The sequence below is a fragment of the Erpetoichthys calabaricus genome, chromosome 17 (genome assembly GCF_900747795.2).
Source record: "Erpetoichthys calabaricus chromosome 17, fErpCal1.3, whole genome shotgun sequence".
NCBI lineage: Eukaryota > Metazoa > Chordata > Cladistia > Polypteriformes > Polypteridae > Erpetoichthys > Erpetoichthys calabaricus.
Window position 1 is genome coordinate 18,441,610 of NC_041410.2, and position 16,164 is coordinate 18,457,773.

Here is a 16,164-nt window from a genome sequence, read left to right on the forward strand (position 1 = left end):
GCATTCGAAGTCTGTGTCACAATCTGATAGTGTGGGTGGTTACCTACCAGGTAACGCTTTGTGGTTGGCCAGCAATCTGCTAACATCCGCCATGGTGCCCTCAGTTTGTGAATGTAATTACCCCGATCTACATGCTGTCAAATAAACGAACCACACGCCGTGGCGCAACGTTAGGGGCATCGCCTCTGACGCTGACGTCCGAGGTTCGATTCCCGAGAGGGAGTGCAGTGGAGTGTGTACACCTGATGAGCCCAGAATGAGGGCGAAACACGTGTCGTGTACTCTTTGCATTTATTTGACAGTAAACTATTTCAACCATTCTATGATCTGCTCTTCACAAACTGAGGGCACCGTGGCGGATGTTAGCAGATTGCTGGCCAACCACAAAACGTTACCTGGTAGGTAACCACCCACACTATCAGATTGTGACACAGACTTCGAATGCCGTGAAAATATATATATATGTATACACACACACATACACACACACACATATATATATATATACAGTATACATACAGTACTGTGCAAAAGTTTTAGGCAGGTGTGAAAAAAATGCTGTAAACAAAGAATGCTTTCAAAAATGGAAGTGTTAATCGTTTATTTACATCAATCAAGAAAATGCAATGAATGAACAAAAGAGAAATCTAAATCAAATCAGTATTTGGTGTGACCACCCTTTGCCTTCAAAACAGCATCAATTCTTCTAGGTACACTTGCACACAGTTTTTGAAGGAACTCGGCTGGTAGGTTGTTCCAAACATCTTGGAGAACTAACCACAGATCTTCTTTGGATGTTGGCTTCCTCACATCCTTCTGTCTCTTCATGTAATCCCAGACACACTCAATGATGTTGAGATCAGGGCTCTGTGGGGCCATACCATCACTTCCAGGACTTCTTGTTCTTCTTTACACTGAAGATAGTTCTTAATGACTTTGGCTGTATGTTTGGGGTCATTGTCTTGCTGCAGAATAAATTTGGGGCCAATCATACGCCTCCCTGATGGTATTGCATGATGGATAAGTATCTGCCTATATTTCTCAGCATTGAGAACACCATTAATCCTGACCAAATCTCCAACTCCATTTGCAGAAATGCAGCCCCAAACGTTCAAGGAACCTCCACCATGCTTCACTGTTGCCTGCAGATACACATTGTACTGCTTTCCAGCCCTTTGACGAACAAACTGCCTTCTGCTACAGCCAAATTTTGACTCATCAGTCCAGAGCACCTGCTGCCATTTTTCTGCACCCCAGTTCCTATGTTTTCGTGCATACTTGAGTCGCTTGGCCTTGTTTCCACATTGGAGGTATGGCTTTCTGGCTGCAACTCTTCCACGAAGACCACTTCTGCGGACAGTAGATGGGTGTACCTGGGTCCCACTGGTTTCTGCCAGTTCTGAGCTGATGGCACTGCTGGACATCTTCCGATTTCGAAAGGTAATAAGCTTGATGTGTCTTTCATCTGCTGCACTAAGTTTCCTTGGCCGACCACTGCGTCTACGATCCTCAATGTTGCCCGTTTCTTTTGAGTAAGCACAAAGTGCTTGAACAGCACATCTTGAAACCCCAGTCTGCTTTGAACTCTTTGTCTGGGAGAGACCTTGCTGATGCAGTAGAACTACCTCGTGTCTTGTTGCTGTGCTCAATCTTGCCATGCCATGAAACTGTCTTCCACAACCTCTTCTTTGTAGCAGAGTTTGGCTGTTCCTCACCCAGTGTTAAGCCTCCTACACAGCTGTTTCTGTTTCAGTTAATGACTGTGTTTCACCCTACGTGTGACATTGATGATCATTAGCACCTGTTTGGTAGAATTGGTTGATCAGACACCTGACTAGAATCCTACAAAATCCCTGACTTTGTGAAAGTGGACCTGTAAGAATTGATGCTGGTTTGAAGGCAAAAGGTAGGAACACCAAATATTGATTTGATTTAGATTTTTCTTTTGTTCGCTCACTTTGCATTTTGTAAATTGATAACAATAAATCATTATTTATATTTCTGAAAACATTCTTTGTTTACAGCATTTTTTCACACCTGCCTAAAACTTTTGCACAGTACTGTACATATATATTCATACATTCAACACACACGTATACTTTCATACTATGAATTGAGTGTCAAAGGTGTTTCACAGAGAGAATACAAAAGTACCAAATAAACAGAACCAAATTAAACCCTAGCTGGACCTACCTATATATACTCAGAACCACTCAAGATGACTTGTCCACTTGCCTACCACTAAAAACACAGTTTCTTAAGCTGTCAATTGAAGAATAGAATAATTTCCATGACCAGCATAGTTCTTAAGAAGTACTAGGTGGTTCCAGATGTCCCATCATCCCGAGTTACTATTTACACTTAAAGGATCAGGGATCTTTGATGACTTCTGAACTGCAATGAAGTGGAATACACTGCCTTGACTGGAGTCACATCCAGCCACACACATAATTTACCCCTGTGATTAGAAGGTGGTTGGGGGTTGCAACTGAAAAGCTTCTGAATCAGAACAACACAATACATCTTGAGATCACTGAGCTGTCCACAGTGGGTCAAGCCACACAGGTAACATCTGGGCTGCCTAAATTAAAGGGTAATACAATGCCATTCCTGACTTTTCAAGATTGTGTACTGTTTCTTAACGGCCTGGAAAGAAACAACTGGCCTGCCAGTGCTAACTTTTAAAATGGCAACATGGTATTGCCCAGTTCTTCTTAGATGATACTCCCCTCTCTTTTAGGGCCTTTCTAAGAATCTTGCTTTTCTTATGACACCCTTTCCAGTTTGGGAATCCTCTGCCCACTGCGAAATCAAATCACTATATATACACACACAAGGTCGGTCTGGAAAGTATCCAGCCATGTAATATGAAAAATAGATAAATTTATTGAAGAAGATACAACAGATATTGTACAATGATGCCTCAGTCCCCTTCAAAGTAGGCACCTTGGGACCTCACACAGTTCCCCCAGCATCTCTTCCATTATTCAAAACACTCTGCAAAATCCTTTGTTAGAATCACCATCAGCTGCCTCGTCGTACTTTCCTGAATCTCATCGACAGTCTGAAAACTCTTCCCTTTCAAAGGTGATTTTAGTTTTTGGGAAAAGCCACAAGTTGCAGGGCACCAAATCTGTGGGGCGTCTTTGAAGCGTTTGTGCCACACTTGTATTTGCGCTGCACTCATTGCATCATCTCCAAAAGCCTTCTGAATCATCTGAATAGTTTCAATGGATGAATATTCAAGCTTAACACAAAATTTGATGCAGATTTGTTGTTCTGCTCGCTCAGTCATTTTGAATGCAATGGCTACACAGTACACATGCTCACTCAACGGCTACTAGTACCCCCACTGACAAGTACAGTGAAGTCGTCGTTGTTCACGCATGCACATTCCAGTCCACTCTCCTTGGCTGACAGCATAAAAACAGAATATGGTCTGATGCAGTACACTGATAATATGATTAATCATCAAGTTCAACAGTTCTTGTCTAATCTCTCACTCACACTGCAGGAGAGTGCTTGTTGCATCTCATTTTAGGAACCCTAGTCTGTGGTCATATCTATCGGAAATGTTACAACACAATACTGTCTAAAGCTACAAAATGAAGGTTTGACCCAGTTCACTTTATGTCTACACTGAAAAGACATGACATCATAAAAAGAAGTATATGCTTTAAAATGTACATGAAAATGTAAGTATAACTTGCACAGTAAAGGCCTTTGTGTGCTTTCTCTTACTGTGTCAGCAGAAGCATGCTGTGGAAGTGTGTCTGACAACTTGGCTATGGCTCCCTCAAGATGGCCTCCTCCCTGCACCACCAAAAGCAGCATTTAATTTTTCAGCACATGCCACTCACCCTGTCTGATATTACTGCATTTTTGTACAGCACATCAATAGTCATCATTGACAAAAAAAACCAAGAAATAAATGCAATATGTTCTCCCGAGAAAGACTTTCATTACTGAGATAGCATATGACTACCATGGCCCATCTATAGTAAAATCATTACTTGCTATGGTTGGTATGTAGACTGGGGATTTGTACTACTAAAGAGGGAAGATGCTTGAACATTTAAAGAAGCGGTGCCAACAGAGATCATGGATTTTGTTTTGACTATAAAAAGTGTCCCATATATTGAAATCTTTGACCTCTAGTAACTTTACAAGATCAGTGCAAAGCAAACAACTTTGCTTATGCTCCATCGGCTAGGCACAGCCAGGCCCTAGTGACAGGATCCTGGTTTCATGCAAAGCAGCAAACAAACACAAAGTGCTTAGACTGTGTGGCCTAGTAATTAAGGGGGTGACCTGCAACGTACTATGGACTTCACCTGCCAGTGCTTTAAAAAAAAAAAAAAAGAGAGAGAGAACTAAAGCAACAGGAACATGCTGTTTGAAGCCCCATTTATGGCAAGTTTAAATGAACAGTAAACATGTATCAAACACTCTTTCCTGACATTATGCACCACTAGTAAAGAAATGATTGATAGAAAGGGGAAAAAAAAAATAACGGACCAGGAGGTGGGAAAGTAAAAACAGAATACTTTTAATGAGCAGGCTGAGATGAGAAAAAGAAAAAAAAAATCAGAACAAAATCACCAAAGCCCAGAACATTAACCAGAGGTCAAAGATAAAACACATAACAAAAAGGCTATTCCAAATAACTCTCTTAATACAATAAAAGATTTTGTTTAAGAAATCCAGAGTTTTGGACTGCAGGAATAGCATGCTTTTTGTATTTCCTGGTTGATGATGATATCACAATGAGTAACTTCTTGGTATCCTGTGATGACAACAGCTCCATACTATTAACAATATGGTTGTTAATCCACAAAATAGCAGAGACTGCATGAACAAAAATGGCTGACAAAAATATAAACAAAGTAAGAAAGAAACACAAAATAATCAACAATAATGATTCCAAAACTTAACAAAAGACTGCAACATCCACAATTTCAAAACACACTAATTTTTTAATGAAGTTTATTTTCTTTTAGGAATATCCAGACATTTGTTACCAATGTTTTAGCACCCTGTTGAATCAGGTGCACTCTTCTATGCTTAAGTCTGGGACATGGCTGTGATGCCAGCAAACTCAATAAACTGATAAGGAAGGCATACTGGGAGTCGATTTGGACTCTTTGGAGGCAGGGGTTGACAGCAGACAACATCCAGCAGCAGACTAATCCAAGTGTACTTTTGCAGCCAGAATTATATGAGGTCATTTCTGCAATCAGCAATTACTCTCTGCGATGTGTCCCCTTATTACTGGGGTGGTGCGGATCTCCTCCACAATTTTGAGTACTGAATTGTTGCTTGCACTTTATGGATTGCTGCTGTAACATTTCAGTTTTCATTAAAATTATTAGTGTTTCTATCTACCTATTTAAGTATGAAACTATGTAAAAATCTAAATTTCCCAAATCAAGATCGCTCAATGATCTAGCTTCATCTTCATTTATTGTGAACTAGGAGCAAACAAACACCTTCGACCCTTTGGTTTCACAGACAATTTCATTAGTTGCCATTCCCAGACATCAGAAAGAGATCAGAATGCACAGATTAGCACTAAACAGTTTGTGAGACTCAAGGACTGCATTTTCTTATATGGATGTGAGCAACACTGGACACCACAAGAAACAGTCCCTTTTCTCTTCACTATGTGCACCTCACACAATAAATACCATGTCATATCACTTGCAGAAATTCTCAGATGATTCTGCACTTATGGGGTGTATTGATAAAGGGGATGAGAGAGTGTACAGGAGTCAGGTGGAGAGGTTTGCTACTTGGTACAGAGAGAAGTGTCTGCATTGTAACATCAGCAAAATCAAGGAACTGGTTATTGACTTTCATCAAACCAAAGAGCCTCCGGTCCAGTCACAATTCAAGGAGCAGATGTAGAGGTGGTCCACATTAATGATAGGTTGGACTCATCTTGGAACACAGGGGGACTATATAATTAAAGGGCAGAGCAGGCTCTTTTTTCTTAGGAGACTATGTTCCTTTAATGGGAGACGTGACATCCTTTACATTTTCTATTATAACTCTGACGGCCAGTGATACTTTCTACATTATGGTGTGCTGGGCTGGTAACATCACAAATAGAGGCCCACAAAATCAACAGGCCAATTAAAAGAGCAGGCACAGTTATGATACACATTCTGAACCCCCTGGAGGTAGCAGCGAAGGAGAGAATTAAAACAAAACTGCGTGCCATTATGAACAGGGATTCCAATAAAAAACAAAGGTAATTTGAGGGTAGTTTTGCATATTTCTCACATAACCCTAATGTTTTACACACAGTGTAGTATTCAAATTCATAATCTTTAAATGAAAAAGCAGTAATTTCAAGAATCACTAAGGAAGGTGTCATCTGTCATATGCCAACGATGATCTACAATTAAGAAGCAATGAATTTTCTTCTATCAAGATTGACAACCTTTGCTGTTCATGATGTTAAGCTATATAGAAAGGCACGTTCTGTGTTACATGAAAATTGGAAATGCCTGCTTATAAACAAACAATATAAATTGGGAACAACTTTCAAATACCTTTACTTTTTAATTCCCTTTGGTAAATCCTTCTGGTTTTACTGTCATGTCATTTTAAGCTTAATTTCAAAACTCAGCAACTTATAAACTTCATACTCCCAAGTCATAAGTATTAACATCAAACAAACAGGGTTGCTGTATACTTTTTTTCAAATATATAACCTAGACTCCAGCAGAGACAACCTTTAAAATACCTTAAAAAAGTGAAAGAAGCAAATATAACAGCAAAACAAAATCTATAAAATATACTCAATGAAAAAATTCTATAAAAATTGATTGTTAGCATCCATAGCACAGTACTTTTCAAAAATATAACAATAAGCAATTCCATATAGAGGAAATTGTGTAAAATATATGAAGATTAAAGATGTCAACATTTGGAAGCATTAAGCACTGCAAATGCTGAGCAAATCATTTCTAAAAATGTTATAGGTTGTTAGTTACAGCATTATGAAAAACAAATTGTCCCTATCTGACTATCTGCACACTTTTATTGAACTGCTTTTTGTTGTGATCTTTTCTCAACACTAGAAATAAAATGTCAGGAGTACTCAGAAAAGTGTATGAATTTTCTCCTAAAAATGCAATTAAACAAGTCATACAAAAGGGATATACAAAAAGAAAGAGATGAGAAAAAAAATAACAGCAAAGTCTAGTTAGGTTATATATAATGCGTACAAAATACGGAACAAAATGCACATCGACAACCATCAAATGTTCTAGCTCTTGGCCATCATGGAGCCAATTACTTCTGAAATTAAAACTGCAATCTTAAATGATGTTGCTGCTGTGGGTTGGAAATGCTTTCATACACTGGGACAAGGACAAATGACTTACTATCACTTAAAGAACAATATAGATATTTCTTTTTTTAAGCTGTGAATTAAAGGAAGCGTAACCTGCACCCTTTAAACAAGACAATGACCCAAAACACACCAATCTACATCAGAATGAGCTTTAGAAAGGCTTTCTTAAAGTTCTGAACAAACTTGCTCCAAAATGATGTGACAGGACTTAAAACAAGAAGTTACTACTTGACAATCTGTGCAAGTCATTAAGTTAAAGTCATTCAAAAAAATGAAGAGGTGGGTTAAAATTATTCCCAGACCTTTGAACGACTGAACCACCATATTTTACTATGGGTATGAGGTGCCATGTTTTGCAGGCATTCACCTTTTTTGACCAAACATTATGATGGTGTATCTGGCCAAAAAGTTCACTTTTTGTCTCATATGACCATACTACGCAATTTCAGGTGTAGCTCCAATGTTGCTTGGCAAAGTGAGATGCTGGGATTTGAGACTTTGGCTCAGGAAGGACTTCTTTCATTGAACTCCTCCAAAAAGCCTCCTGCCATGAACCATGAACTATGAAAGTATAAGATTCAACTAACTTTTGCAGCTGTGAAACTGCCTCCGTTATCATCCTCCTCACTATGCATAGGAGCAAAACTTGTTTTTTTTTTTGGGGGGGGTAGGGGCGTTAATTTGGTGTGGTCATATTTTGGTTTAGTTGGCCATTGTAACCTTCAAAGTGAAACTTCACTTTAGTTACAATAAACAGGACAATAACAAATAAATACTCCAAAGTAAAATTTTGACATTATTAGTAGGTATTTTATTATGCTATTAAGAACCTCTACTCAAATAAAATGCAATACAAGTAATATGGAAGTGTTCATCCAAAATTCACCTTCCCCTAACTGATGAAATGTTTTGGAACAGCTCAAGAATTGACACAAGCAGCAGTAAATGGCCATTAGCTGGACATCTTATTAGCCCTTTTCTGAAGGGGACTACGATTAACTCACTATTCCAATCTTGGGAGACACCTAGTGAAATGCTTACACTTTCTCAGGGGGAATCATCATCTTTGTGAGCTCTCCTCCCTGTGCATTGTCTTCTCGTTGTTTTCCAGTCCCACCTACTATACTGTTAAGTGATGCTCCTTTCATGCTGGGCGATCACCCATGGCTGTCATCCACAGATTCTTACCTGCATAGTTCCTCACAGCTCAGAATTACAACAGTACTTATATATTTTAATGTAAGATAAATGTGCTATATGTGGAACAGCCACAACTATTGTGAAATGAAGTTGAATTCACTTACTAAAATCATCATATACAGGCTTAAAATGTAAACAAAAATTACCAGTAATCACTGTTACATGCACATTGACAAATTACCACAAAAGACTGTTTCAAAACAAGAACTGCTGTTTTTCTTTCCTGCAGCACTGAAATAGAGTCAGTGGGAATTGCATGAATGAGTGACTATGCTGCATTGAATTCATACAGTGCATGTTAAGTAAAAATGTGTTAAAAATCCTCTCATACAAAACTGTGGGGGCCAACACCTCCCCAACCCCACCCCACCCCACCTTCCCTTTTACACCACAATGGCACTGGGCCTGGTTTGGAAACTACTAATTGATAAGCCCAATTATAAAAAGTGCTACAAGAGTGTGGTGTGCCAGGGCCATCACTGCTTGTCATTAGATACCTGTTAGGACTTCAGATTTATTGTTTATGAAAAATAGTGGGAGGATTGTCACAATCTATGGATCTGCTGTGGTGGTTTTAAACCCAAAGAGTCAAATTCTGACATCAGTTCCTATCTAGCATGTGTTTTGAGAAAGTTGCAAATTTTCAACATTTTCCTGCAACATCATTTTGTGTTGATCACAGGCACTGCCATTTTGCCAAGATTGCATCAGCTGTTGGCAAATTACTCACAACCACCTGGAACTGAGCAGTACATGATGTCATTGGTGTGACAGTTGTATTAAAGTCGGCCTTCTGATCCCTTTTAAAAAAAAAAACAGTACCTACATTTGCAGGATGAAAGTTGTGTTTTCATACCTGACTTTCTGTTTTAGACTGTTCACTATGTTCATTTGACTCAATAAAATATACATCTCATATCCTCTCAATTCAATATTTTCATGTATAGAATTTCAGGGCAAAGCCAAGTATTAGCAATTATCTAGTTTGAGAACTTAGGGTCACAGGCAAAACCATATGCACACAGATACTCTATTTACATGAGCTGAGCCACACCAGAATCCTTACAGTGACCCTCTCCCATGTTCATGTGGACTCAAGATTTTTCATTCCAAAAACACCATTAAGAATAAATTAATAAAATCACTATGTTAAAAGTAGCTAACACCTTTGGTAGCTAGACAATGCAGTGAATTGCATTAATGATAACAAACTAATAAAAGAGGCCACCAGAAGTACTATTGTAAGGTGTCTTCTCAGACCATGGGTTTTGGTCCCTCAGAAACCAAGACAGACAAAAGTTCATTTAACACACAAAAACACAGAATTTCCTGGTTAGCCATCTTAGAAATTTAGTTGGACTGGGACTTGTTCATTCACAAATGTTAGTACGACCTAGCAACTACACTTTTTGATAACATTTATATAAACAGTCCCAGGTGAAGAGGTAGCAATCTTGAGGGGAATGCAAAAGGTCTATAACCACTTCACAACTTTGTTTGATGGTCCAAAAGAAAATGGTCTGGTGAGCTGGGCTTGTTATATTGATGTTTTAAATTATACATATAATAATTATAATAATGCTGGACAGCTTATACTTCTCTGGTATAAAATAGTGCCTATTAAAAAAGAAGGTGCATGGTCACATCTGTTAGCAATTAGGTTCAAGGATTAACTTCCTAACATGAATGGACACTATCAATTTCCACTCAATTTCTGTTCATCTTTCAGACAGCTAGGTTATGACCAGGGGGCTTGTTGGGTTGAGTTTAAGATTCCTGACTCAGCTTTACACACTCATGTCCTGGAAGCAGGGTTATCTGTCCGAGTGAAAATGGCTGCAGGTACCGGCAGTAGGTAAGGAAAAGGCATAGATCCCTCCTCATCTAACATGGTTCGGGCACTACTACGGAGCACAAAGCCTCATTACATGTAAATGACTTCTTTGTGTTAATCCGTCATGTGTGTTAAAGATTGTTACACTGAAGCCCTCTATTTGAAAGATGTGAACTGTAAATCACAAGTTTGAGGTGTCAAACTTTACAACTAAATCACAGTGTGACCCTAAGCAAATTGCTTTATTTAACATTGCTCACAATGCAGAAGCAATTTTATTATAACTGTAAAGTATCTTGGGGTAATGCTATTTATATTTACAAAGTCATGGGTTCAGTCCCCATTAATGACTCACTAATGACTACCTGCAAAAACCCACTCTGTAAAAATAGACATATTTCTAATTTTAACTCACTTTGGGAGGAAAAAGCATCCGCTAAATGAATAAATGTGGCAAATTAAGTGCTTCTGTGCCATTAGTCAGAATCCGAAGTTTGGAGGTAACTGAAAGCATACTGTCCGTGGCTCTCAAATAACATTTTGCGCAAAGGGTTGCATAATTTACCCCAGATTCTACAGCAATAATAAATAGGAACAGACTGACAGCCATTTGTATTAGTGTTTCAGTATGACCTGTGCACACTATCATGCAGCATGTACTGGTGGTTTCATATATGAACTGGGGTATTTTAAAACTGCTTGTGTTTATTTAAAGTAAAAATAACACTTTTAGTCTACCTACTGGTTGTATATTAGCAGTTAACTTTTGCTGTAATAGTTAAACTTTTTCTTCTCCCCGCAGACTGTGATACTGAATGTAATTTTGCTAGCATCAGATATTTCCATCTTTTTTTTGCCTTCTTTTGCTTTTACTTTTACCGCAGATGCATTTTTCATTCATACTGTTTTCATTTTGTGAAATGTTACACCTCCTCTTCAGTGTTTTGTGCAGAACAGTCTGTTTCTGTTCCTTTTGATATGAAAGAGTAGAATGTCAAAATTAATGTTAAAATAAATTAACAAAATATGATAAATAAATTGGGAAAGATCCAAATACAGACACCAAACCAAACTAATCTTTGACATTCACTTGTGACAAAGTCTATCTGTTCGTCAATTCATTTCTTGAAGTTGCTTTTCCTGGTAAGAGCCACAAGTCAGAACTTGCTCCCTGCAGAAATTAGGTACAATAAAGTGGCTGAATATCAGTCTAACATTAGGCACAATAACACACACGGGTAGTTTACAGTGTCTAACAAATGTTATGTGTTCCAAATGTGGGTACAAACCCATGCAAGCATGTAAAGTGTATGCAGACTTCATAGAGAAGGTACCCCAAGTCAGTAATCATCAACATCAAAGGTGGTCATTTAGAATGAGGAGATGCCATGGTTAATGACACATTATAAAATTTATTACAGTTGCTAGAAAAAGAATGTAAAACCTTTGGAAACATCCATATTTATGTATACATTGGTCTCAAAATATGGTCTGATCTTCATCTAATTTACAATACAAACATAATCAGTTTTAACCAATAATGTGCAAATTGTATTGTTCTTGTACAGTACATATTGAATACACCAATAAACAAACATTTATAGATGGAAAAAGTCTGAACCTTTAGTATAATGACTTAAAACAAAAGCCAAGTGGAGTTAGCAAACCTCGAGTCAAATCAATGAAACAAGTGTGGCAGGTGGTCGGGTGCGGCCCTCAATCAGCCGCCTGTATAAAGAGCCGCCGCCCTACAATCAAGGCTGGAGTCGGGTGAGGAGGCGGCAGGAGGAGACCCGAGTGTGTTGTGTAAAGGAAGAAGAAAGTGGCTGTTGAAAGCCTTGACTTTGGGGACTGTGGGGATTTGGTGAGGTGCACATTAAGGACATTGTAAATAGTAGTGAGTCTGTAAAATAAACGTGGTGATGGAGGAAAATGTGTCTGCCTGGCTGTGTCCGGGAGCACCCTTTCACAGTGGCGTAGTCGGCAGGATGCTCCACCTGGGTTAAGGTGGGGACCTGCAACCCCAAAATTGTTTGTGAAAGGCCCGGCACAGCAGGCAACCTCTCCCACGGGCCGGCGTGCACCCAACCCCGCGTCTATTGAGTATGCCGCGGACCACTGGAGGTCCGCCGTTGGACTTGTTGTTGTTGCAGGGACAGCTCGAGAGCGCGGTGGCAGCAAGGATGGCTGCCGAGACGGAGACACGGCATATACAACGGCCGCAGCAGCCACGGAGTTGCCCTGTACCTCGCTCTCGAGTGTGAAATGAGAGCGAGGAGGCTGCAGACCAGGAGTCCCTCCTCGTAATGGGCATGGGATTGGACAGCGTGTCCTGTCCTCTCACCAAGGTTTGGTCGGAGGTGAGAGCAGGGAATGTCCGTCCCGTGCTCCGTAGCAACCTGAGTGGGCCGCAGGGAAGAGCCCACAGAGAGCAGTCGGTAAGTGGAACTACTGGCAAAGTAAGCCCAAAGCCGGCTGCTTCTCTCTCCTTGGCGGCGATTTTGCAGGGCCTGCAAGAGCAACTGCGCCTTGTGCTGTCGCCGCCGGCCGAGCGATGTGCCCTCCGGGCGGAGACGCTGGAGTCAGGAGGGATGGCAGTGGCGTCGGATCGAGAGCCGCAGGCAGAAGTGGATCGGCGCACTGCAGGAGCTCCTGGACGGAGAGGCACAGCGGGGAAGGTAAGGGAGACCGACCCCGTGAAGCTCCGGACGCCAGCGGGGCTGGGTCTACCTTCTTCCAATGGGCAGATCCGAACCACCGTGGCGTCGCAAAGTAAACGGAGGAAGCGGCTTGGGGAAGCCAGTTCCTCCGATAAGCGAGGACATGCTGCTGGGTGCGCGTGTCCCGCAAAGGGCCATCCTCTGCGGAGGCAGAGGAGAATCCCGCAGCTGGAGAGGTGGAAACAGAGCGTGATCCCACTGGTGATTCCATGGCGGGGAGCACGGACTGCTCGGGCTGGGAAGCCAAGAAAAGGAGCATCGGGGTGCCGATTGGGGCCGAGAGCGTTGGCCCAGCTGAGGACGAGCCAAGGGGCTGCGTCAGGGCAACGCCTCCGCCCTTGTTTTTCTGTTTTTTTTGGCAGGATCGGGCCCTATTCTACAGTGTGTCGGCTTGCCGCCGAGGGGTTCCCGTCCTCGCGGAATGGTTCGCTGGTCCCAGGAGGTCTCAGCTAGTGGGGGTGTATTGTGGCAGGTGGCCGGGTGCGGCCCTCAATCAGCCGCCTATATAAGAAGCCACCGCCCTACAATCAAGGCTGGAGTCGGGTGAGGAGGCGGACAAGGTCTGAGGAGGTGGCAGGAGGAGACCTGAGTGTGTTGTGTAAAGGAAGAAGAAAGTGGCTGTTGAAAGCCTTGACTTTGGGGACTGTGGGGATTTGGTGAGGTGCACATTAAGGACATTGTAAAAGTAGTGAGTCTGTAAAATAAACGTGGTGATGGAGGAAAATGTGTCTGCCTGTCTGTGTCCGGGAGCACCGTTTCACTAAGATTGAAGGTGCAGTTTAGAGATTCATTAACCTTTAGTAAAGGATTAAAATATTTTGAGTTTGCTCTTCATAACAAGCATCTGCTGATGTGAAGCATGTCTCGTGAAACAAAAGACATCTCAAAAGATCTACGATTGTTAAATTTACATAAAGCTTGAAAAGGTTACAAAGTCATTTCAAGGAGTTTAGATATGCGTCAGTCCATAGTTAGACAAACTGTGTATAAACAGAGAGGATTTAAGGTGGGCCAGATTTCCGACTTTTTTCATAGGCTTTGGTAATTCTAGTGTTAATTTGGCTGCGCTCCATAGAAGTGGGTGCTCAGCTAAGATGATGTTGAAAGGCACAATGTAGAATGCTCATTGAGGTGTTAAAAAAAAAACAAAAAAAAAATACTATAAAATAATGCTAAAGATATGAAGAAATATATGGAACAGGTTAACATCTCTGTTCATGAGCCTACCATATACAGTACGAACATTGAACAGGCATGAACACCAAGGAGGAAGTCACTACTATCACACAATAAAAAACAAATCACTGCATGACTCAAGTTTACAGAAAACCATCTTGACACTCCACAATACCATTGGAAAAAATCTTTATAGACATTTAATGAAACAAAGGTCGAATTGTTCAGGAGTATGTATGGCTTGAAAAGATCATCACGTACCAACATGAAAATATAACCAAGACCTTCACCCATAGGGATGCTGTGGAATGCTCTCTGGAGAGCTGTTTGCACCAGACACCCCAACAATATGACTAAGCTGAAGCAGTTCTATAATGTAGAATGGTCCAATGGTCCTCATGAACATTGAGCAGGTCTAATTTGCAGCTTCCAGAAACTCTGGTTATTGCAGCCAAAGGAGGTTTGACTATTTATTAAATCCAAAAGTTCTTAGGTTTTTCCACAGCTCACTGTGAATGTTTGAAGTGTGCCCGATAGACAAAAAAAAATTAGAATTGTGTTATTAGTTTAAGCACATTATTTTTGTCTATACTTGTGATTTACATGAATAGCAGATCACATTTTATGACCAATTACTGCAGGAAACTAGGTAATTCCAAAGAGTTCACATACTCTTGCCACAGAAGACACCCCACTTATTAGCTCTTTAATGATTTACCAAGACCTTTTTTTTGAAAGAAGTGACCTAACTTGAACTGAAGAGGCTAGAAACAGAGTAGTGATCTCAACACTATCACATACCTAAATAAATGTGTGACTATCATGCTAAAAAAGAAGTCATTCGTCTACAGACTATCTAGCTTATGACTATCACATTGTCCCAAACAAAAACCCACAAACACTGCAGCGATTCAGGAGAAAGTTAACCCACCCTTGGCATACCAAAGATTTTTATAGACCAAACTTACCACTGGAACGTCTCATACAAGTGCTTTCAGGTAACAAAAATGGTTAAACAAGAAAAAAAAAATTACTTTTCACCTTGGTTTCAAGAATAAAAAAAGAATAGAAAATAGATTTTTAAAATTGGTATTGGCATTGTAAAACTCATGTCAGACTTAACATTGAAAAAAAAAAAAAACTATAAACCCATTTAAGGACATTTGGTCATTACCGTCACAAATACAGAGTATTAGTGGAATTCTATATTCCCCAACTAACAAAAGCAAAATAGGAAAAGGGAACTTTAATCACATTTTAAAAAACGACTTAAAGAGCAGTATTGGTAAGGTGTTTCTCCATAATCCAGAAGGTTGCTGGGTTAGACCCCCATTTATAACTTAAGTAAGGAAATCTAGCAACAGCCATTAAAATTTTGTATATTCCTTTGGATAAAATAATCTGCTAAATCCATTTAAATGCTATACTAAAATAAAATGTTAGGATTCCAAAGCTATATTTTATTACTGCAAAATTCACAAATTACACACTAGACGGGCTATGGTAATGTTTACTTGAAAATTCTGCTTTCTGTAATACATTTTTAAGTTCTCTTTAAACATGTTGTACAGTTCCAAATCTCAATTGTAAACTACAGTAACACAACTTCTAGTGCATGTATTATGACCATTAGTCTAACACAGAATTATTAAGTGAATGAAAATATGATGATGATCAAAAATATGATTTTTTTTCTTGGTATGTCTTATCACTGACAACCAAATAGGCTAGAAAGAGATGGCAAATATTAGTACAAACCATTCTTTCTTACTCTGGATAGTCCTTTGTCATAGTAAATATTTTTAACCACAATATACAATTACTTATTGATTAGCAACATTATTAATAAATAGACAGTTGCTCTAACTTGA

At 39.9% G+C, this 16,164-nt stretch overlaps 1 protein-coding gene across 2 annotated transcripts in view; it reads right to left on the bottom strand.

Annotated features, from left to right (window-relative positions):
* nedd4a (NEDD4 E3 ubiquitin protein ligase a) overlaps nucleotides 1-16,164 on the bottom strand; it is a 142,131-nt gene that overhangs the window by 69,745 nt on the left and 56,222 nt on the right. The gene's annotated exons all lie outside the window — the stretch shown is intronic.